The sequence below is a fragment of the Mus musculus genome, chromosome 14, assembly GCF_000001635.26.
Source record: "Mus musculus strain C57BL/6J chromosome 14, GRCm38.p6 C57BL/6J".
Lineage (NCBI taxonomy): Eukaryota > Metazoa > Chordata > Mammalia > Rodentia > Muridae > Mus > Mus musculus.
This window is the reverse complement of record NC_000080.6, coordinates 104,709,137-104,731,592: the sequence shown is the minus strand read 5'-3', so window position 1 is coordinate 104,731,592 and position 22,456 is coordinate 104,709,137. Positions and strand designations below refer to the sequence as shown.

Here is a 22,456-nt window from a genome sequence, read left to right as displayed (position 1 = left end):
ATCACGTCCAAAAGAAATTAGCTGTGTTATTTTTAAAATCAAGGAAACAAATATTATCTGTTGGGCAAACTCCTGAGCGTCTGAGGAGCTCAAACAGCTGTGTTTTGCTGGTTCTTCCACTGACCCTTTTCTACTGAAATTTTTTTTTCAAATATAGACTGAGTTTTAAGTAATTTCAAGAAAAAATTTAAAATAAATGGGGGGATTAGTGTTTGCAATGTGGACATTTTGCTTTTGCATTAATAGCCTTTCACAAACATTTTTTTTTACTATGCCTGAAAAATGTGCATTATTGATGAGTGTACTTCTTATGTGCAAAAGCCATTAGGAAAGAAATGGAAGGTTGTGGGAGGAGTCAGATGCACAGAGAGCCTGGTGGACAGTGTTTTCAGTGAGTGATGAAGAGGTACCAAGAATCTCCTTTCAGATGTGACAATTTAATTTGGGTTTTCATTTACCTCCAGGAGTTACTACATACCTCTTTTTTGACACCCAGGGAAGAGCTGCATGTGACTATAAGGACAAAACAATGAAAAAAACAAAAAACAAAAATGTTGAGCTTATCAGAAGATTAATTTAATTAGGATAGGTAATCACTGAGATTAGAAAATTTTTAGCAAAGCAAAATGCCTGTGTTCTGTTTATGATTCTAAGCATCCTCCCACATGTCAGCCACTTTAGCTGTAACTTGGGAATCTGAGATGTAGATTAAAGTTAGTGGCATTGATTACATGGAGGCAGAGAGAAAAGAACTAGGCTTACCGAATCTCAACCCGACTAGTACGGTGAGACACAGACTCCTTTCCTTCTTCTGGCCTCTAACTGTATTCCATATGTGAGCACTGACCCGTAAGGTTCTCCCCACTTCTGTGCAAGGTGGGGAGTTCTTCTCTCAAGTAGCACGACTTGCAGGATCTTCAAAGTGGACTTTAATCACTCTTGGGAGCTCAGGGAGTTAGCATCATTCTTTGAGTTCCTGAGAGATATCTTAAGAGCAGAGTGCAGTGTCCTGGATGTTGGCATGCGAGTGCCAAATGGAAGCAGAAGAAGATGGGTTCTGTGATGTCTGGAGAAGCATCCAAAGCTCTTGGTGACGACGGAGCCCAGGGAAGCCTCGCCCAAGGACTACTTCAGTCAGCCTCTTACTTAGCTCGTGTCTGTGTTACAGATGAGAAAGTTGCAGTTGGTAGAACTGTTTGTCCTTTTAAGGATTAGTATAAAAGACTATAGTCTCTTGAGTCTTGAATCATCTTTTCATATACCATGAAGTAAAAAGTCTGAAAGAGCAGATTGATAGAGAACTTGGGACACATCCTTAAAACCAGGCTTTAAGTCACAATATCTATGTGGTCACTCTCCGTTTACACTTTTGCTTCCTTATTTACGATTTAAAACTGATAACAAGTGTCCCTGTAGCTCAGGATGGCCTTGATCTCCTCGTGTAACTGAAGATAACCTTGAACTTCTGACTCTTCTGCTTCCACCTCCAGAGTGCTGAAACGACAGGGGGCTCCACTGTGTAATGATTATTTAGGGCCTGGGATTCATGAATGTCAGACAAGCACCCTACCAAGTGAGCTTTATCATCAGCCCCTTTATGTGATTTATATACACAAGGATACTATTGCTTCTGGACTTCCACATGCACACTGGGCTCCAGAGGCTGGTGAGTGACAGCATTACGTTCTCTATAGAAGGGCAAAACCATCTTGTTGAGCTCAGGTCTCCATAGGGTTTCCAAAATTCTTTTGCTATCCCCATCATAGGCTGTTCGTGTTAAATGTATTGCTTGGCCTTAGCTATAATCTCCTATTTTTTTTACTTAAATTTATTGATAGCCTTACCCTAGCAACCATGTCGCTCAAAGATCCTTACCACTCATTCAAACAGATATTTGCCTGCATAATTGACCTAAGTGAAAATCAGTTTAATGAAATGTCCTTAGAAATAGAGAATATTCAAATATTCAAAGTATTTCTTTACATATTAAAACCTGCGCTAATGAAAGAATACCTTTTCCCCCTTAGTTTCATCCTCAGTAATTCTGTATAATGACATCAATAAGAATTCATATGCCATCACATAAACTATCAATACCAAGAATAAGATTATGCATTTTCAGACATCATAGCTACTGGAATCTTTGAGTTATATTGAGACAAACCTTCTGGGACTCTGTCAGTCTGAGTCTGATCTATACAATGGTTATAGATTCAGAATATAAGAGTGGACACCTTCCTGGGAAAGCTCTTTTCTGGAAGGAGAAATAAGCTTTCATTGACTTTTTTTCCCCTCCATAATATTTGGTAAAAACCCAATAACATTTAGAGTGGAAACTGCTTTGATTTCTTTCCTCTGTCGATGGGGTCAGTGTCCATCTTGAAATATTTTTCACAAAAGGCCCTAATGTAGACTTCTAATGGGTGTTTTGCTTTAATAAATCAAATGATGATGACTATTTTATAAGTGCTATTCTCAGTCACCACTGTTGCTTAGATTACCTAGCTCTTGTATCTCAGAGATATGAGAATACAGGGTTTAAACATGTAGTCCTGTGTCCGGGCTCCATTCTACCTGCTACCCTGGCTCCATTTACTACCTGTTATCTGTAAGCCTGTGTTGAGGTGCCCAACCTCTGTCTATGTCAGTTTCTTCATGTACTCGATGAAGACTAAATTGAATCGCCTTAAGTGTTTGTTATGAGGGGAAAATTAGATTCTATAAGGAAAATGCAAAAATCATCTGAGGCACCTAGTGAATAACTTGATTTTAAACTATTCCACAATTATATTTTTTAGGTTTACTGACAATTCTATAAATGCTTATAAGTCTGACTATAGAAATCATTTCATTTTTTAAGTTTTAGAAATCATTTTAATAATAATAAGCTACATAAAAAATAAAAACTAATATGTTATGTGGCTTGAATGTGAACTGCCCCCCCCCATGGGGCTATGCATGTCAACACTTTGTTTCCTGTTGATGCTGTTTTGGAACATTTGAGAACATTTAAGAGGCGGAGCCTCAGTGGGAGATGTGGGACACTCAGGACAGTCTGTCTGCTCTCTGGCTCCTGTCCCACCAAACGTGAAGAAGTAAGAATGCTAAACTGCATACTTCTGCCACCACATAGTGTTGCCAAACTTCCATTGCCATGGTGGACTGTATCCCCGAAAACTGTAAGCCCCAGCAAAACCTTCTTTACATTGCTTTTTATCCAGTAGTTTGTGTTAGCAATGAAAAAAAAAAATCCTGACACACACGTTTTTCAGAAGTTTACTTCTACATGGAATAATGAAATTACTCATCTTAGTCATATAATACATCTATAGTCAAAACCAAGATATTTTAAAGTTATGGATAAGAAGTGCATATGTTTTGAAATGGATGAGAAGAGAAATAGCTATGGATAACAGAGACTAAAGTGGACTTTAATGGCATTTACCTTTACATATTATGTCCTTATGAAATCACTTCCTTAGACTATGGTCTGCTAAGCTCATTAACTGGTTAGTCTTTGGTCTTGCTCTATATGGAATACCTTTTCCTTTCACATACCCCAGAATGCCTGCATAGTAGGAGATAAAGCATTATCTGAAATCATACAAATGATCTGGTAAGTGGATCTTCTACTTGATCAAAACTTCAGACAGGACATTAGCTCCAGTTACTGGCTCCAGAATGAGAGGTACTAGGCAAGTTACACCATGAGATAAAAACATTATTTTAAAGAAAACAATTTACTTTCTCTAGCTCCTCCATTGAGGGCCCTGTGATCCATCCAATAGCTGACTGTGAGCATCCACTTCTCTGCAACCCTGTAGGTGGAACAACAATATTGACTAACCAGTAACCCCCGGAGCTCTTGACTCTAGCTGCATATGTAGCAGAAGATGGCCTAGTCGGTGGAAAAAGAGTGGAAAGAGAGGCCCATTGGTCTTGCAAATTTTATATGCCTCAGTACAGAGGAATGCCAGGGTCAAGAAGTGGGAGTGGGTGGGTAGGCGAGTGGGGGGGGGAGGGTCTGGGGGACTTTGGGGATAGCATTGAAATGTAAATGAAGAAAATATCTAATAAAAGAAATTTAAAAAAGGAAAAGAATTTAATTGGGGCTGGCTTACAGTTCAGAGGTTTAGTTCATTATGTCATGACATGAGGGCAGACAGAGGTGCTAAAGTGGTAGCTAACAGTTCTACATTTGGGTCAGCAGACAGAAGGAAAAAAAGAGAGTGAGGTACTAGGCCTGGCTTGAGCTTCTGAAACTGCAAAGCCTACCTCAACTGACACACTTCCCTCAGTAAGACCACACCTCCTCTGCACGGTCACATGTCTTAATGCTTTCAAATAAGGTCACTCCCTATGAGCTTATGGGGACCATTTTTATTCAAACCACCACAAAGTCCAATTTATGTTGAACTCTATACATATATGGAAGGTTCTATAGTAGTATATTTTCATATAGTTTTTTATAAATGAACAAGATATTTCAAAATACCATTCCATCAAAAAAATACCTTAGTTTTAAATTTTACTTTAAGATCTGTTAGGGTTTGATAAGTTACAGATCCTAAGCCAGGTTTCCCTCTATTCTTTCCTATTTTTCCCTTTATTAATCCTTTTAGAACTTAAGGGAGGATTTTCCTATATTAGTTCAGGCTTTAGTCAAATACTATATGGCTTAAAACAGGGCTCTAATTGCACCTTCCTGGGTGTTGGAACCCATATCCCTTGCCCATAGCCCCCGATCTGCTTCTTTTCATAATTTCAAATGATTATAAAAGCAAAATTATATAGACTATACTTGGAAAGAGAAAAGTAAAATGCTATCAGGTATTTTACAAAATAGCTTAATGAACCTGAGAAAGACCACGGCACATCTCAGAAGACAGCCAGAGTCTCAGGCTGGATTCCAGTTGTTCAGCGCTCCAGATGGTTGACTCTTAAACGAGCCATCCTCTCTAGTCAGTGCCAACTGTTGTGTGTATTTTTCTGCACAGGGGTAAAATAATAATTACCAGCCATCTCTCATTACATAGAGTTATTCAGATAGACTTAAAACAGGGCAATGAAGCCTCACTTATACTACCCCACATACATATTTAATTTTGTTTTCAGTGTGTATTTTACTCAATGTATTTTTTTAAAGTCCGGGATTTGCATAAAGTTTGTGTGTTGAAGTCCACCGTCAGTGGTACACTTCTATCGTCCGTTCCAGTAATTCTTTCAGACTTTGAGGATGAGAGTAGTCAGTCATTTTATTTATATCTGTAGAAGCAGCAAACATATTCAGGATTTAGTCAAAACATGGTCTGTGGACTGGTGTTCATGTATGAAACGTGCCTGTTCAGCTTGTGATGTGATGGGTGTTATAGAAACAGGGGAAAATCGTTTAGAATCTATTCCAATGAGCAAAGAGCTATGTTGAATATCTTGTTTTTTTTTCTTTTGAATATCTCTGAAACGTCGAATCTTGTCTTTCCCGTGCCTTTGAGTTCATTTCACTTTCTCTAGTAATCATATTTATTGTATTTTATAAATGTATAAATCCATAAACATTAGAACTTTTTTTAAAAAAGAAATTGGTTTTCCATCATAGAGAATTTGAGAATGCTTTAGAGGATCAATAAAAAGCTTCCAATATCCTAGGGTTAAATCAATATTTTCATGGCAAGGTCTATATCTACCAATTACTACAAATACTTTACTCAGCCATAGCAAGGATTCAAGTTCACAGATGAAGGAAACATAAATAGATTGTCTGAGGCAAGGATCTTCTATGGGTATTTAAGACAGCTATATAAGAGTTGGGGACTCCTTTTTTTCTAGGGCTTTTAGATGTGTTGTCAAGCTGCTAGTATGTGCTGTCTCCCGTTTCTTCTTGGAGGCACTCAGCGCTATGAGTTTCCCTCTTAGAAATGCTTTCATTGTGTCCCATAGGTTTGGGTACGTTGTGGCTTCATTTTCATTACCCCTCAACAGAGGAATGGATACAGAAAACGTGGTACATCTACACAATGGAGTACTACTCAGCTATTAAAAAGAATGAATTTATGAAATTCCTAGCCAAATGGATGGACCTGGAGGGCATCATCCTGAGTGAGGTAACACATTCACAAAGAAACTCACACAATATGTATTCACTGATAAGTGGATATTAGCCCCAAACCTAGGATACCCAAGATATAAGATATAATTTGCTAAACACATGAAACTCAAGGAGAATGAAGACTGAAGTGTGGACACTATGCCCCTCCTTAGATTTGGGAACAAAACACCCATGGAAGGAGTTACAGAGACGGAGTTTGGAGCTGAGATGAAAGGATGGACCATGTAGAGACTGCCATAGCCAGGGATCCACCCCATAATCAGCATCCAAACGCTGACACCATTGCATACACTAGCAAGATTTTATTGAAAGGACGCAGATGTAGCTGTCTCTTGTGAGACTATGCCGGGGCCCAGCAAACACAGAAGTGGATGCTCACAGTCAGCTAATGGATGGATCATAGGGCTCCCAATGGAGGAGCTAGAGAAAGTAGCCAAGGAGCTAAAGGGATCTGCAACCCTATAGGTGGAACAACATTATGAGCTAACCAGTACCCCGGAGCTCTTGACTCTAGCTGCATATATATCAAAAGATGGCCTAGTCGGCCATCACTGGAAAGAGAGGCCCATTGGACTTGCAAACTTTATATGCCCCAGTACAGGGGAATACCAGGGCCAAAAAGGGGGAGTGGGTGGGCAGGGGAGTGGGGGTGGGTGGATATGGGGGACTTTTGGTATAGCATTGGAAATGTAAATGAGTTAAATACCTAATAAAAAATGGAAAAAAAAAAAGAGTTGGGGACTCTTCTCTTCTCCACTTTCATACAACAGAAAAAAAAATGCTTAGATGGAAGAGACTACAGCAGCCAATGGGTGGAACTGCTCAATCCTAGGAGTATGGTGATTGAAGTTGAAAACCCCTTGAAACCACCCTTGGATCCCATCTATACAGTGGACACTGAAATCAGTCAACAAAATTGTTCTTAACAGACCCCATTCAGCTCCAGGAACTATGTCTGTAGTGTTCCAGGAAGCCTTTATTCATCCATTAACAAGGGTACATGGGCTAAGTACTCTTATTTATCTGTAGTATAGTGATGACATGGGTGTCACAGGAATTCGACTTTAATATTATTCTAACAGCTATTGAGTTTTTCCTACTCATCATCCCTGTACATCTATGAGTGTTAGCTATAACAGGAAGTTGGGCAAGTTAACATGTGTGCCTGTTAACTTTCAAAGTAGACTTTTAAAAATACTAACATCTGGAAGACTGCCAGACCTGAAATGACCCCAGTCTGTGCCCATGTGGCCATAGCGGGCAGACCACACCAGAGACTACTTCTGCGTGGTCTCACATAGCCCAGCCAGTCAGAGCAAGCCTGAGAAAACCCCTGCCCATTGCCACATTGCACAGATGGGGTAGAACATTCCTGAGATTACCCCAGACGCCCAGAGGCCCTAGGAGCCACTAAAATGAGCAAGTAAGTGGTGGAGAGATGGAAGAGAAGAGAAGCAAAGAGATGTGGGCACAGTGAAGAGAGGTAAAACTGGAGCCTCGAGGTTAGTGCAGAGCAACCTGATGTAACTAGCCAGCAAGGCCACCTAAAACCATGGTGAGATCCTGGCTTGTGCTGTCACCGAGTGCCATGTCTGGGTCTGTGGCCCTGCAGCAGCAAGGTCTGTTAATACCAAAGGCCAGGCATCTCTGGACTGGGCTGCTGCCTGGGGTCATGTTGCTATCTGAGGGCTGTAATAACTGGCCCTGCCACCTACCAGCTGAAGCTCTGGGAACAGAAGGTCCTTTGCAGCACAGTATAGCTGGCCCTGGTGGTGGATCACGTATGACCCAGACTAAGGCTGTGAGTTTGGGAGATCTGACCCTGCCACCTGTATACCAAGCAGTGTGGTTGTGAGAGAGATTTCCTCCCCTCCCCGACCCCAAGGAAGCTGCATGCAGCAGGCAGGAGATCTGGCCCTGGAGTCCTGAGAGCAGGAGACCTCGCCCTGGTGGCAAGAGTGTGGGTGAGCCAGTCCTGAGGGCATAAGCAAGTGTGGGAGAGCTGTGCCTGCCACTTGTCTGCCAAGTAGTGTCCCAGGCAAAGGAGGGATACCATGCCTGCTTCACCCCTTCCCCCATATGGCAGGTGGGAGAGCCTTTTCAGCCCTTCCATGGCTGCAGCACTCGGGAGAGCAGGGCCGTGCACCTCCATTGGGCAGCACAGTAGAGCTGGCCCTGACGGCATGGGTATGAATGAGCCAGGCTCATCCCGGAGGGCAGGAAAGCAGGAGAGCTGGAAACTAGAAAACAACTGGAGAAAGCAGAGGAGAAAAGTCTCTAGTCAGTAGGACCAGTCGGGCAAGCTCCTCATGATGGTGTGGATGCAGGAGAGCTGTGGACAGACAAGCTCAGACACCTCTCAGGCCCACATCCAGGGCTTTGAATCGACCCACCTTACCCCATCAGTGAACTGAGTGAGTGCATATCATGTGACAAAGTTTGGAGTTGAGACGGAAGGAAGGACCATGCAGAGACTGCCCCATCCAGGGATCCATGCCATAATCAACCACCAAACGCAGACACTATTGCATATGCCAGCAAGATTTTGCAGACAGGGCCCTGATATAGCTGACTCTTGTGAGGCTATGCGAGTGACCCCACAGGGCCCCCAATGGAGGATCTAGAGAAAGTACCCAAGGAGCTGAAGGGGTCTGAAACCCTATAGGAGGAATGGCAATATGAACTAACCAGTTCCCCCTGAGCTCCTGTCTATAGCTGCATATGTAGCAGAAGATGGCCTAATTGGCCATCATTGGGAGGAGAGGCCCTTGGTCTTGCAAAGATTATATGCCCCAGTACAGGGGAATGCCAGGGTCAGGAAGTGGAAGGGGTGGGTTGGGGATCAGGGTTGGAGGAGGCTACAAGGGACTTTTGGGATAGCATTTGAATTGTAAATGAACAAAATATCTAATAAAAACATTTCTTTAAAAAAAAGAAGTGTGGATTTATACAAAAGGGTGCGATTTCTGCATCATATGACTTTTCATTTTGTAGGAACCACTCCACTGTTTTCCATAATATGCACAGTAACTTACATACCCTCAAAAAGTGTAGGTTTCTTTCCTCACACCTTTGCCAACCATGGTGACTTTTGTGGGGTTTTTAACTAGAGTGGGATGGTGTCTCACTGATTTTTATTTGCTTTGACTTCCTGATTAGTATCTGAACATTTTTTTAAAAAAATATTTAAAAATATTTAAATAAGATAAACCATTTGCTAGTTTGCTTTTGAAGAACATTATTATCATTGCTATTATTATTATTATTATTATTATTATTATTTTGCTTGGGTCCTTGCTTTGCCATTGAACTGAGTTCCTTATGTATTTTGGATATGAACTCCTTCTCAGATTAGTGAACTGCAAACATTTTCTTCCACCCTATCAGTTCTGTCTCCACGCTGTTGATTTAGGACTTGGCTACGAAAACCATTTTTTCTTGTGTAACCTAAATGTCTATTTTCTCTTCTTCTGCCGGTGCCTCTGGTATTAAGCAAAAACTTATTGTTCAGAGGTGTGTCATGGAGACTTTTTCTCTCCCACCCTCTTCCAGTTGTTTTCTAATTTTAAACCTCCTATTTAATAATTCAATCCGTTTTGAGTTGTGTTATTCATGCATACTAGAAGGCAGGTCTCTAACTACATCCTTCTGCATGTAGGTACACAGTTTCCCCAAAGTTATACATTGAAGAAATTGTTTCCTCCCCATTTTGTGTTCTTGGCACCTTTGTCAAAAACCAGGCAACTGAAAGCATGCGCCATTTCTTGTTTGCCTCTGCTTCCAAATTGGTCTATGTATTGATGATTATGCCACACCATAGTTTTAGTATACTAGCTTTGTGGTAGACTTTGAAATCAGCTACAGAAATTCCTCCAGCTTTGTTCTTTTTCCTTAGACCTTCCATTATAGAAGGGTTTCCTTTGTTCCCACATAAATTTTAACATTTTAAAAATTTCTGTGAATGTTTTTTGATATTTTAAAAGAGATTGCACTGGATATAAAGATGGCCTTGATAATATGGATATTTTAATATTAGTAATTCTTCTAATTGTGAAGACAGGTTGTCTTCCTTCGGTTTGCATTTTCAATTTTTATCATCAGTATTTTATAATTTTTAGTATGCAGATCTTGCATCTTCTTTATTAATTATATTTCTAAATAATTACCATCATCTTTAAAGTTACTGTCAATGCAGTTATTTATTTACCATGTACTTCATTTGTGGGTGTATGGAAATGATTCCAAAGGCCATGATGATGCTAATAGTAGTATTAGAATCTGGTAGGCTAACGTTGAGCTTTCAGGGGGCACTCTGGGGACCAAGGCTATAATATGTAGACCTGAAGCCTTGGGCTGGAAGATCTAGCCTAGTGCTGGAGCCGACCTTGCAGCTTAGCCACAGCCATTGCCCTGGGGTCTAGAGTCAGGCAAGCCTGTCTATTACCAGAATTGATAGGGGACAGTGCCATCATGGGTGTGAAGCAAAGTTTGTTGCTCACTTTCCTCTTCTTCAACAAAGCAGAATCTCTTTTTTGACTCTGTATAGCCTGGTGAGATGGGTCATGTGAGCTCTGTGTAACTCCTCTTTCTCCAGTCTTCAATGAATCTTTCCCAACATCCCATGCTACATCCAGGTGTTACAATATGCAAGGGGTTCTTCCTGATTGTACATGGGTTCTGGTGCTTGGAGAGTTGTTTGAATGAATACTTCTTTGAGGCAACAGTTGTTAGAGTGTTCCACCACCTTCTTGACACACCCGTTCCCCATGCTGATTTTATAATACAACTGCTTCTTGGAGAACTACAGTTAGCTCTGAGCTCTTTTCTTTTCTTTTTCCTCAACTTTCTCTCTCTCTGTCCCCCACCTTTGCCAAGTAGGGCTGTTAGTTTTAATTTGCTTTTCATCCTTCAACCTTGAACAATCCAGATACTCCTCTGATTTTTGTTTGTATAGTTTCCTTTTCAATGTGTCTTCTTCACTTCTAATCAGCTAAAATAAGACCATCCCATCATCCCTCATCAAGATGCCCTCCTCCCCTCTCTCATCTCTTGCCCCCTATTCAGGTGGGAGAGCTGGCTCTGCCTCTTGCTGCTGGCAGCATTGGATGGGCCAGCTGGGACAGGTCAGGAGAGCTCTCCCTGATAGTGTTAGTGCAGGAGAGCTGTGGGCTAACTAGCTCAGATTTCTCCCAGGACCAGATTCAGGGCTTTGAATTGGCACACCCCCAAATCTACCATATTGATAAACTGCTGAAGTGAAGATTGTACCAATCCGAAGCTACAGGATCACCATCACACAGGGCAACAACAGGGTATCTGAGAGCAGTCCCAGTTAGGTTCCAGTGTAGATAGTGTAGTAGAAGCCAGAGGCCTCATACCACACCAATGCCTTATGGCAATGAATATTTGCAAAGAAGTGTGGACAAAGGATATTCTGCAGGACACATTGTGGCACACTACAGCTCCCACAATGAAAAATTTCCCCTGTGTTTGAGGGAAGCATTGGTTGCAAGGATGAAGGACAGGTATGAGGGGAGAGGGAGATGAGTGGGATTGGAGTATATGCTGTAAAACTCACAAAGAACCAATAAAAGTTAATATATATACATATATATATATGTATTATCAATCTGCATATCTCTCAAGATAAAGTGAAAATGATTTCAACATATCTGTGGATACAATTCTATTATCATAGTAACTAGAAATTCTGCTTTATAAAGAAACAGATTAACAAATGGCCTTGGTCCCATTTGATATGTAATATCTCTTGGCTACACATTCATATCAACTCAGGCAATGTTCTTTACAGCCCAAAATGTTACATTGCAGACATCTCTGGTATTAAAGTCTATGTTGCTCCAGAAAGGCATCACATACCAGCTGAAATGCTTTAACTCATGTCTCTTGAAATCAGATCTTGAGTTTGTCTAAAAGTTAAATATTTCATCAATTAAAAAATCTGAAATTGATGAATTACAAGGAGAAAGTACCTTGACTATAAAATTCCAGAGCTAACCAAGAATGGAAATTCTACCCTCTCAAAGGTTTTCAGGCTTTGAGTCATAGTCAGCTCTATTTTCTCAACCAGAAGGATCTATCCACTCTTTATACAAGACATTATTCCCCTATGACAAATATCACTCGTATTTTAAAATGGGATAATTTCAATAGGAATCTGAGAGGTGTATTTCCTTATGGGGAATGGACAAGGTCAGTCCTTTGATCTACAGTCACTTGCCTAAGAATATACAGGTAGAAAAGGAGGATGCAGACATAGAAATCAAGCCTGTTCATCCCTCTTGCAGATTTCCCCTAGGCACACTACTCCACAACAACAACAATAGTAGATAAATACTCAAATGGGCTTTAGAAAGCCAAATATAGAACCTGACAAGAAACAAAGTGGTCCATCCACTCCTCTGATATCTATTTCAATGGCTCCATTAGTAATAGAATTTCTCCTCTGGATGCATAATTGATAACAAAATACAAATAAAAATGGATCTTTAATCTAAGCATCTAAGTACAATTCGTATTACAGTGCAGCAATCATTTCTGCAAAACTCGTGGGTGTGATTTCATTTTGCCGAGTTTCAAATTCCCTTAGAGCTCATCTTCAAAGCTCTCAGCTAACTTCAGTCTGGGCGGTGTTTGTGCCTGCATCTAGGGTTAACTCCCTGTTCTGTAACCAAGGGACTCTTTACTTTCTAAAAGTAATCCTATCAAGGTAAACATTTCACTCTTCAGGAAATAAATAATTTAAAACTCAAACTGCAAGAGTGATATCAAGAGGACGGACTCATACTGAGGGAGAGAATGAAGTACAGTGACAAGAAGCTGTGTAATAGGCAGGACGTTGGAAGCTACAGAGGTCATTTTACAGGGAATGGGTTGTATCCTGAAAACTGGAAGCAGTACAGGTAGAACTGCTAGACCAAAACCCTGTACAGATGTCAATGATGCTCTCATGCGTCAGCAAAGCAAACATAGATCAGCTTAAATTCAACAAATGTGAAGTCACATAAAATGGAAGGACAACGTCCTTGCCTCCAAAGATTTAAATCATTTGAAATTTAATGGTTTCAGTTCCATACCTAGCCAAAAATCAGTGCAGATCTTTATATGTGAATTGATGCAGTCCAAATCAACAAAACTTCAGAATGCTCTCAGCCTGAGGCAAGTGAAGCTACAAGAACACATGGCAATGTGCTCTCTGATTATAAGCCAGCCTCTCATAAGAACAGCAATACAGAATGGGTGGTATGTGGGCAGCATTCTGCTAATCGAAGGGGCACCTGTAGATCCTAAAAGTTGTATCTCAGCATTAAAGTACAGCCACATATCTGAATATCTGAAGTTGAGATCTGAGTTCATCAGACCCCAATGGTCTAGAGCCTGGAAAAGCTAAGAAAAGGATGGACAATAAATCTTATGATTTTTGTCACCATCAGGGACAGCGCCAAGCAGTCTTGGAACAATAGCATTGTCTGTCACCTCATCCTCAATGTGAAGCATTAGCCATGGGTCAAACAGGAAGGAAAGCCTAGCAAGACTGCCTTGAAGTTAGGAAAAGAAAATAAATGATCTGTATCCCATGATATTGAATGATGGTTTTAGAATTAAAATAACTGACTGCTGTTTCTCTTGTGTTACTGCTTACCTACAGTGAGTTTACGGACTGTACGGACCACAGAGCTCGATTATTAACATATTTTCAAGACCCTTGAATGCAAGGACAATGTGTTATTCTATGATAAAACATGCTCTAAGTAGACACACAGAGCTGAGCTTATTATACATTACCTTTGACACATGTTTGTCAAACAGAGGAGGTTGGGGAATATCAAAATGAGTCATGAGTGGGAAAGAAAAATGAAGCTAATTGAATGGCTTTCTTTTTATGCTGTGTTCCCAGGCATCATCTGTCTCTCTAACTGGTCTTTTCAACTATCAGCGAACATCCAATATTGGAAGGAGAAAATAGGGAGCAAGAAGAGAAAAGTCACTATGCAATCTTTTAAATCTGTAGGGGAACAGAACTTGAATTACAAACATTTAAATGTTTCTACTGAGTGGGATTATGTGTGATGTTTTCTGTATGTTTAAGTATTTTTCTATAGTTTCTAGTTTCAGAAGTTTATAATATTTAGCTTAGTGGCAATTATGTGAGTTGCAGAATTAACAATGTAATTAATTTAGCTACTGAAGAAATTAAAGTCAAATGAAAAGAAATTCTGGCAGTTGAATATATTATTGTTTGAGCTGTAGTGAGAGGCTATAGAGTTATCTGAATGAAATTTTAATGTATTGAACATATATCAAGTCTCTTTACAAAAGAAGAAAGAGTTAGTACCAGGTGTTTATGTTTGTATTACAGGGACTATAGTACTAATAAAATAAGTTAAACAATAATTTTATCTTTTGCACAAAATATTTATTAACCTTTCCCCTTTTAAAGAGGAAGTTTTACAAGTGAACATTCCCATCTAAAATACCACGTGAAAGCCAGAATATAAAATGGAAAAGAATCCTCACCTGATATACACTGTACATAGAGTTAGTACCCAGAATATATAAAGGACTCAAAAGATTAAACAAGAAAACAACTAACCTTGTTAAGAAACAGGACCTAAGACTAAGCAGAGTTCTCAAAAGATGAGACATGGATAGCTAAGGACATTTAAAATATTGAATATTCTTAGTCATCAAAGGAATGCTAATTAAAGCTTTCTGAGACTTCTCATTCCAATCAGAGGGCAAAATCAAAAAAAAAAAAAAAAAGACAACAAATTCTTGTGTAGATGCTGGGGAAAAAAACATGTATGTACATTTATTTTGTCTGGTAGGATTGCAAACTCATGCAGGCACTGTGGAAATCAGTCATGTAAATTCCTCAAAAATGTAAAAGTATACCTACCATGTGACCCAGCTATACTACTCCCTGGTATAACCCAGAGGACTTCATATACTGCCTTATGACTTACGACATCCATGCTTATTGCTGCTCTATTCAATAGTCAGGAAATGGAGATAGCCCGGAGGAGCACCACCTGATGGATTAATAATGAAAATGTGGTATATTACAAAATAAAATATTATTCAGCTATGAAAAAGTTAAATTATGGGATTTTCAGGTAAATGGATGGAGCTGAAAATGCTCATTCTGAATGAGGTAACAGAGATTAGAAAGACAAACGTATTTTCTCTCATCTATAGGTATTATCAATAAATCTTCAGTTATGTGTTGTGATGGTTTGTATATTCTTGGCCCAGGGAATGGCACTATTTGCAGATGTGACTTCAATGGAGTAGGTGTGGTCTTGATGGAGGAAGTATGCCACTGTGGTCAGGGGTTTTAAGACCCTCCTCCTAACCGTGTGGGAATCAGTTTTCTCCAAGCGTCCGACCTGGGTATAGGGGCGAAAGACTAATCGAACCATCTAGTAGCTGGTTCCCTCCGAAGTTTCCCTCAGGATAGCTGGCGTTCTCGCTCTTTTCCCGACGTACGCAGTTTTATCCGGTAAAGCGAATGATTAGAGGTCTTGGGGCCGAAACGATCTCAACCTATTCTCAAACTTTAAATGGGTAAGAAGCCCGGCTCGCTGGCGTGGAGCCGGGCGTGGAATGCGAGTGCCTAGTGGGCCACTTTTGGTAAGCAGAACTGGCGCTGCGGGATGAACCGAAGGCCGGGTTAAGGCGCCGGATGCCGAGTTATCATGGCAGGAGCAAGCAGCCTTCAGATGACGATATAGAATGCTCAGCTCCTGCTGCTCATGCCTGCTTAGATGCTGCCATGCTCCTGCCATGATAATGCACTGAAGCTCTGAACTTGTAAGCCAGTCCCAGTTAAATGCTGTCCTTATAACAGCTCCCTTGGTCATGGTGTCTGTTCACAGCAGCAGGCATGTGTGTTTCATTTGGAATATACATAAAGGACAGAAAATAAAGAGTCATGGGGAGGGACATTCATGAAAGGGGAGACAGAAAGCACTGTTATAAGGGGTTAAAGAGAATAATAGGACATGGATGGCTAAAATGGGGCTGGTAAGTGAAGAGGAAGATATAGAGGAACAGGAGAGACAAATAACATCAAAGACCTTTTGAAGATGACATATAGTTTTCCAATATATACATATATGTCTGCCTATCTATCTATCTATCTATCTATCTCTATATAATTAAAATGGACTTACCTAGTAATAGTATACAAATGCCCCTACAATAAACTCTACTATACCATACTAACAAGAAAAAAACAAGAAGCTCCTAACCTCTATGTGATTAACACTGTGATCCACAACTGGACAGGTACAGATGGTAAGAGTCTGCAGAATACTCAGTCCTAAAGGTAGCATCATTCTGGAACACATGGAAACAGTGTAGAGCCTAGAAAGGTGAATGACTACGTGAAAACATGTTTCTCTGGACACTGCAGGGAAGGGGAAGCCACACACATACTGTGAGCTCACCATAGTTGTGACAACATGTACCAAACCCAGGCAAGCAGAATGCCAGCAAGGACAGAGCAGCTGGGCACACTATCCCACTGCAAACTGTGGTGACTGTTGGCTTCTGCGAGAGGAAGAGTCAGTGCTCTCTAGGAGTACAGACCCTGGTAACTTGATCACTCTCCAGTAGAAGATGATACAACCAAAACTACTTGGCCAACACAAAATTGGTGAATTAGGAAATAATTGGAAGAGCAAGTAAATACAACTGAAACATGTCATGTGAAATTCTCAAAGAACTAATAGAAATTGTAAAATCATATAAGAATGCAAAGTATATAACATTTGCAAGGAAACTCACAAAAACTCCAGGGTTTATATGTTTAAATATAGAAATATTTGTTAAAAATTTCTACTAGACATGTGTGTACATAATTTGTAGCATCTAGATACATATAAATGTATAATGTGATTTGGAGATCAGTTCTAATGCTTTGGTTCAATCAGGAATCTGCATGTCCAAATGCTAAAGTTCCTTGTCACCACTTGAATTTTGATTGATCAGTAAAGATGCCAGTGGCCAATGGCTGGTCAAAGGGAGATGGGGTTGGATCCTTAGAGTTGCTCTGGCTAGGACACAGGGGGAGGAGGGAGGAATCACCATGACTCAAGAGAGAGATACTGAGGTGTGGCGAGCCATGCATGCCGCGAGCAATCACCATTATAAGATGGCGCTGGCCTCCGCTGTGCCTAACTAGTAAACAAGCCTTGTACACAGGCACGAGAGTGAACTCACTCTTAGTCACTGCCCATTCTCGGGGCGTAATAGTGGGGTCATGGGTGAGCAACAAATCAGGAGCTGACACGCCATATCAGGTGCTGAAATGCCATGGCTGAGGGCTATATAAGCAACTCCATTTTCTGGGGTTGGGGTCTTCCTGAGAAGTAAGCAATAAAGCTTTGCCACAGAAGATTCCGGTTGTCCTGAGTGTGTTCTTGCCGGCGGGGACAAAAGCTCGGGATACTGAGGGACATAGGAGCTTCTGGAGTTAAAGCCAACAATCCATGTAAAAATTCCAGTAAGTGGCCACTGGTCACTTGCCTGATTGGGCCTGAGGTAGCAGGGGAAGGTTCAGGAGTGCCAAGCCTTTGAGGCAGCCAAGGCATTTTAAAATTAACTGGAGTGTGTGTGTGTGTGTGTGTGTGTGTGTGTGTGTGTGGTGTCTATATATATGTATTTGTGTGTAGAAGCCAGAGATGAGTTTCTGGTGTTTTTATACATCAGGTTCTACATCATTTTTCGAGACAGGTTCTCTCACAGAACCTGAAGTTAACCATATTTGAGTAGGCTAACTGCCCAGTGGACTTCTGGGATTCTCTGCTGATTCCTCCTCCTGCTGCTGCTAAGGTAGCAGATGCTTGCACAGCACCTGGTATTTTTACTTGAGGGCTGGGAGTTTGAATGTACCCACTGAGCCATCTCCCCAACCCCAAGGAATTATTTTTGTCAGGACATCCATGAGGACTAGATAACAGGCTGTGTTAAGTAACGTGAAGAACAGTTTGTTGTAGATATGGCACCCAAGAACTATTGAGTCTCGTTGAGAAACACAAGACACGAAAAGACATGCATTAAAAATGAGCAAAGGTGATAAGAAAAGTGCAGATCAGGTGCCGAGGAAACAGGAGAAGGGGATTACGTCACACACGATCCAGAGCTGTGTAGCAAGCTGCAGACAAGTGTGGTAGGCAACACAGCTCTGAGCTCTTATCTTTGGTATTAAATTCTAACTATTGGTTTACATGGTCTCCCTGTCACTGAAAGCCCGAGCCAGGTCTTCACTCTTTTATACACCTTTAGCCCCTGTGACAGTGACTCAACAGACACTTGTTTGACTGACATGAAAAGGAACACACCACAGTTAAACTGGAGTTCTAGAGAAGGACAACTTGGAGTAGCAAGCAGTTAACGTCTCGGCTTGCCAGATGGCAGGAAGTGTAAGGAGGAGTAGGAAAAGTGCTGAAGTAGAGGACAGCTATAGAAAGCATGGATCTCTATCTTACGTGTCAGTGGAGAAAAGCTAGGTCTTTTACCCTAGCGCAGGGCATGGTCGGAGCTGTGGAAGCAGCCCGAGGGCAGAAGGTAAGGAAGCCAACGTTGTCTGGCCAGAGTCTTCATCTGGAATAAATTGGCAATTGAAAGAGAGGTACAAAGCAAAGTTGTGGGACTGAGTGGTTCTGCCCAAGCCCAACCAATGGGACAAGAAAACTAAAGGCTATAAAAACTCTTGGAAGGAGGAAGGTAGACAGTAATAGGGGCACCTTCTCAGCAATTCTGGACCATGTGCCCCCTGTTAATAGAAACAGGCTCCATCAGTAAGAGGGAACCAAGGCATCTATTCTGACCATACTGGTGCAGAACATCCCAGGTCGCACAGCCAGCAAATGACCCGCACAGTGTTCAGATGCAGAGCTTCCATGTCCAGCCAAGAGCTAATCTGAGGACATTATAGTCTCCTTATGATAAAGTACATGGATGATTGTCTCCATCTGGAATCTTTTACTGAAATACATTTCACTTTGCATTAAGAAATACATGGCGACAGCAGCAGCGGTCGCCATCTTGGTCCGGGACCCGCCGAACTTAGGAAATTAGTCTGAACAGGTGAGAGGGTGCGCCAGAGAACCTGACAGCTTCTGGAACAGGCGGAAGCACAGAGGCGAAGAGGCGCTGAGGCAGCACCCTGCGTGGGCCGGGGACAGCCGGCCACCTTCCGGACCAGAGGACAGGTGCCCAACCGGCTGGGGAGGCGGCCTAAGCCACAGCAGCAGCGGTCGCCATCTTGGTCCGGGACCCGCCGAACTTAGGAAATTAGTCTGAACAGGTGAGAGGGTGCGCCAGAGAACCTGACAGCCTCTGGAACAGGCAGAAGCACAGAGGGGCTGAGGCAGCACCCTGTGTGGGCCGGGGACAGCCGGCCACCTTCCGGACCAGAGGACAGGTGCCCACCCGGCTGGGGAGGCGGCCTAAGCCACAGCAGCAGCGGTCGCCATCTTGGTCCGGGACCCGCCGAACTTAGGAAATTAGTCTGAACAGGTGAGAGGGTGCGCCAGAGAACCTGACAGCCTCTGGAACAGGCAGAAGCACAGAGGGGCTGAGGCAGCACCCTGTGTGGGCCGGGGACAGCCGGCCACCTTCCGGACCGGAGGACAGGTGCCCGCCCGGCTGGGGAGGCGACCTAAGCCACAGCAGCAGCGGTTGCCATCTTGGTCCGGGACCCGCCGAACTTAGGAAATTAGTCTGAACAGGTGAGAGGGTGCGCCAGAGAACCTGACAGCTTCTGGAACAGGCGGAAGCACAGAGGCGAAGAGGCGCTGAGGCAGCACCCTGCGTGGGCCGGGGACAGCCGGCCACCTTCCGGACCAGAGGACAGGTGCCCAACCGGCTGGGGAGGCGGCCTAAGCCACAGCAGCAGCGGTCGCCATCTTGGTCCGGGGACCCCGCCGAACTTAGGAAATTAGTCTGAACAGGTGAGAGGGAGCGCCAGAGACCCTGACAGCCTCTGGAACAGGCAGAAGCACAGAGGGACTGAGGCAGCACCCTGTGTGGGCCGGGGACAGCCGGCCACCTTCCGGACCGGAGGACAGGTGCCCGCCCGGCTGGGGAGGCGACCTAAGCCACAGCAGCAGCGGTCGCCATCTTGGTCCGGGACCCGCCGAACTTAGGAAATTAGTCTGAACAGGTGAGAGGGTGCGCCAGAGAACCTGACAGCTTCTGGAACAGGCAGAAGCACAGAGGCGCTGAGGCAGCACCCTGCGTGGGCCGGGGACAGCCGGCCACCTTCCGGACCAGAGGACAGGTGCCCACCCGGCTGGGGAGGCGGCCTAAGCCACAGCAGCAGCGGTCGCCACCTTGGTCCGGGACCCGCCGAACTTAGGAAATTAGTCTGAACAGGTGAGAGGGTGCGCCAGAGAACCTGACAGCTTCTGGAACAGGCAGAAGCACAGAGGGACTGAGGCAGCACCCTGTGTGGGCCGGGGACAGCCGGCCACCTTCCGGACCAGAGGACAGGTGCCCGCCCGGCTGGGGAGGCGACCTAAGCCACAGCAGCAGCGGTCGCCATCTTGGTCCCGGGACTCCAAGGAACTTAGGAAATTAGTCTGCTTAGGTGAGAGTCTGTACCACCTGGGAACTGCCAAAGCAACACAGTGTCTGAGAAAGGTCCTGTTTTGGGCCTTCTTCTTCGGCCAGGAGGAGGTCCAAATACAAGATATCTGCGCACCTTCCCTGTAAGAGAGCTTGCCAGCAGAGAGTGCTCTGAGCACTGAAACTCAGAGGAGAGAATCTGTCTCCCAGGTCTGCTGATAGACGGTAACAGAATCACCAGAAGAACAATCTCTAAACAGAGTCAACTATAACTACTAACTCCAGAGATTACCAGATGGCGAAAGGTAAACGGAGGAATCTTACTAACAGGAACCAAGACCACTCACCATCACCAGAACCCAGCACACCCACTTCGCCCAGTCCAGGGAACCCCAACACACCTGAGAACCTAGACCTAGATTTAAAAGCATATCTCATGATGATGGTAGAGGACATCAAGAAGGACTTTAATAAATCACTTAAAGAAATACAGGAGAACACTGCTAAAGAGTTACAAGTCCTTAAAGAAAAACAGGAAAACACAATCAAACAGGTAGAAGTCCTTACAGAAAAAGAGGAAAAAACATACAAACAGGTGATGGAAATGAACAAAACCATACTAGACCTAAAAAGGGAAGTAGACACAATAAAGAAAACTCAAAGCGAGGCAACTCTAGAGATAGAAACCCTAGGAAAGAAATCTGGAACCATAGATTTGAGCATCAGCAACAGAATACAAGAGATGGAAGAGAGAATCTCAGGTGCAGAAGATTCCATAGAGAACATCGGCACAACAATCAAAGAAAATGGAAAATGCAAAAAGATCCTAACTCAAAATATCCAGGAAATCCAGGACACAATAAGAAGACCAAACGTACGGATAATAGGAGTGGATGAGAATGAAGATTTTCAACTCAAAGGTCCAGCAAACATCTTCAACAAAATTATTGAAGAAAACTTCCCAAATCTAAAGAATGAGATGCATATGAACATACAAGAAGCCTACAGAACTCCAAATAGACTGGACCAGAAAAGAAATTCCTCCCGACACATAATAATCAGAACATCAAATGCACTAAATAAAGATAGAATACTAAAAGCAGTAAGGGAAAAAGGTCAAGTAACATATAAAGGCAAGCCTATCAGAATTACACCAGATTTTTCACCAGAGACTATGAAAGCCAGAAGAGCCTGGACAGATGTTATACAGACACTAAGAGAACACAAACTGCAGCCCAGGCTACTATACCCAGCCAAACTCTCAATTATCATAGAGGGAGAAACCAAAGTATTCCACGACAAAACCAAATTCACGCATTATCTCTCCACGAATCCAGCCCTTCAAAGGATAATAACAGAAAAAAACCAATACAAGAACGGGAACAACGCCCTAGAAAAAACAAGAAGGTAATCCCTCAACAAACCAAAAAGAAGACAGCCACAAGAACAGAATGCCACCTTTAACAACTAAAATAACAGGAAGCAACAATTACTTTTCCTTAATATCTCTTAACATCAATGGTCTCAACTCGCCAATAAAAAGACATAGACTAACAAACTGGCTACACAAACAAGACCCAACATTTTGCTGCTTACAGGAAACTCATCTCAGAGAAAAAGATAGACACTACCTCAGAATGAAAGGCTGGAAAACAATTTTCCAAGCAAATGGTATGAAGAAACAAGCAGGAGTAGCCATCCTAATATCTGATAAGATTGACTTCCAACCCAAAGTCATCAAAAAAGACAAGG

The 22,456-nt window shown here is 42.6% G+C and overlaps 1 long non-coding RNA gene across 1 annotated transcript in view; it reads right to left on the bottom strand.

Moving 5' to 3' along the window:
* D130009I18Rik (RIKEN cDNA D130009I18 gene) overlaps positions 1 to 22,456 on the bottom strand; it is a 327,640-nt gene that overhangs the window by 235,191 nt on the left and 69,993 nt on the right. Inside the window, exon 2 of the long non-coding RNA NR_015593.3 lies at positions 763 to 1,510. This is a non-coding gene — a long non-coding RNA (RIKEN cDNA D130009I18 gene). The remainder of the gene's footprint in view (positions 1 to 762; positions 1,511 to 22,456) is intronic.